Source organism: Pinus tabuliformis, chromosome 8 (assembly GCF_031772625.1).
Source record: "Pinus tabuliformis cultivar Carrire ecotype Pingquan chromosome 8, CPIR1, whole genome shotgun sequence".
Taxonomy (NCBI): Eukaryota; Viridiplantae; Streptophyta; class Pinopsida; order Pinales; family Pinaceae; genus Pinus; species Pinus tabuliformis.
Genome location: NC_142294.1, coordinates 151,785,191 through 151,787,821, shown reverse-complemented (window position 1 = coordinate 151,787,821; position 2,631 = coordinate 151,785,191). Strand labels below are relative to the sequence as shown.

The 2,631-nt window shown below is 41.7% G+C and overlaps 1 long non-coding RNA gene across 1 annotated transcript; it reads right to left on the bottom strand.

The window, feature by feature from the left end:
- Positions 1-1,103: 1,103 nt before the first annotated feature.
- On the bottom strand, positions 1,104-1,806 carry LOC149234578 (uncharacterized). Its single transcript, XR_016268223.1, has 2 exons — positions 1,526-1,806; positions 1,104-1,396 (listed from the first exon to the last, which is right to left on the bottom strand). It is a non-coding gene; the product is annotated as an uncharacterized LOC149234578 (long non-coding RNA).
- Between the last annotated feature and the right edge of the window lie 825 nt (positions 1,807-2,631).

The window sequence follows — 2,631 nt, the reverse complement described above, 5'->3', positions numbered from 1 at the left end:
CCATATTCAACGTGGCAGACCTATTTCCATATCATGCCCAGGCAGAGAATGAAAGAATGGTACAGCCACAACGGGACACCCAGTTCGAGGACAGTCTTTGGAAGAAACAGTTACCGTCGGTCAAGACCCATGAAATAGAAGGAATCATCAGCACACAGGTGGCCAAGAAGACACGCAGAAAGGAGTATTTGCGTTATCTCGTTAAGTGGAAGGACCGTCCAATGGAGGACAGCTCCTGGCTCGACGAGATACAGATTCGAAAGGCGGGCTACTCGGTGGAGGAACTCATGGAACGGAGCCATGAGAACTCTCTTTTACCCCGGCAGCCTGATGCAGGAGCATCTGGTCGACAGGGCGCAGACCGAGAAGGGACAGAGAAAGTTTCTGAGGAAGATTGGGAAGGATGAACATTTCGACAACTGGACAGCAAGTCTATCAAATTTGCTTATGTTTTTGTTTATTTTATTTTGTTCTCTCAAGGTCAACTACAGCACTTGGTTCTATTAGCTTAAATTTCCAGTTATTCTGTTCTGTTTTAATTTTAGTTACAAGTCTTAACTAGAGTTGTTAAAGGACTGTAGTAACAGGTCCTAAATTAGAATTGTTAGGAGTTAGTTAAGTGTCCATAATCTATGTAAACAGTCACCCCTTGTGGAACAGAGAAAACAGATAAACTAACCAACAGTCAAGTCACATAGGTTACTGTTAACTGCAAGCAACTGTAATGTAGTAACTACCAAGCAGTTATCTAACTGCAGAACCTATTGTACAAAAGGGAAAACAAAACAACCCAGAGGGGTTCAGTTCAGCAGCAAAATATGAAAAGTGAATAAGAGCAATATATTTTTTTTTCCTTCATCAAAATACTGTGCACAAATTAAATATACCGCTATATGATTCAAGTCCTCTATAATACAATGTATATGCATACCACTGTAATTTCCATTCATTTCAGGTAAATCAAAACAACAGAGTTATTACAATTCCAAGAGTCCGTTGACTAGCTAAGACAAGAGGGAGCACCAGATGAAAGGCACACCCAACACAGTGGAACGAAAACAGACTACGGTTGAAACCGGTAAGCAACCAAACCATTTACAAATTGAGTTCATATGCCACAAAATTATTACATTGTATGCATGTATAAAACAATATCTATCCAACTGTGCAACGAGGGTTCGATGAACCGAGCCAACAGGGGCTCACAGTAAACCCCAAGCCACGGTCACGGGTTGGAGATAACCCGACATACATACAGACGCGACAAAGATACAGTGAACAAATAGCAAACAAGTAGATGTAACCAAGAGCCATTGCGAGGAAGTAAAGCAGAGACAGAGCTACCCGAAGAAAGGCGTGATTGTAACCCTTGTGAAACCACGGGAACCGGCCACACCTGCCAACACCAGACAAAGCGAAGGGTCAGGGTTTTAAAGACGGGAAACAACCCTGTACGAGAGGGTTTTACCACGAAACCACAAGTGAACAATAAAAACTGTGCATAAGAGTGACAGAGAAGCCTTACCTGGAGGGAGCCGAGACCCAGGCCAACAGAGACAAGCACTAACCCTGAAAACAAAGGAGCTGCGGAACGTTAGTTCCAGCATAAACTGTGGGAGAAGACATAAAGCACGAAACAAGTCCTTACCTGTTCTATACAGCCGAGCACCGGAGAGAAACCGAGTTGGGAAGCATTCCAACAGAGTATTCGACAGCTGAGCAGAAACCGTAGCCATTCATCACCAGCATTCACCACAAGGTTAACAAAACGACCATAACAAACAGCTTGAGCCAGCACAGAACCAAAAATCGCTCACACAGTTGAAAGAACCAGTTGAATGCACAGAGAACAACCATAACTTACCAAGAAACCCTGAAGCAAATACATCAATAGCCACGGCAACGAATTGACGGAGTGAAATAGCATTGTTACACCATAAGAAACCAGCAGGAATCCAACAGGATTCATCCACAGGCGGAGTAACCAGAGGCGGAGCCGAGACCAATAATAACAGCAAAGTGTAAAATGGCCACACAGGCGCGAAGTGGCGGAATAAACATGCGTTAAGGGATTAGGGTTTGTCAACCCCGAGACAGGGCAGGTGTCACAAAGAGGGACCGAGCCGGGTACACAGACATTGAATGTCAAGCAACCACCGCAAAAATCATTTACAATCAACCATTAATCAACCAAAAGTTAGTGTGAATCCACGTAGGTTAAGTTAAGCGTGGGACCACGTGGGCTGGCCCCATCATCTTCTACTTGGGCACCATTTTCTCGAAAGATCCATGGTTTTAAGTCTTAGATTGTATATGAGTTAAACTTGTTTTACTTTTCAAAAATTTAGTTTTGGTCAAGAAGTAAGTTATTTAAAGGCTTAAAGCCTGTGATGTAATAAGATTATGGGAAAACTATGTCCCTTGTTTTTCGAAAAAACATATATATTTCTGGTTGATTATTATTTTATGGTCATCTATGACCTCTATTGTATTCTCTTCACAATTATGTTTAAATCATTGAACTTTGACATACAATTATATTTAAATCATTGAACTTTGACATATTTTGATATGTATATATGAAATTATTTTTCAAGCAAATTATTTATGGTTACTCGTAGGGAAAGCTCT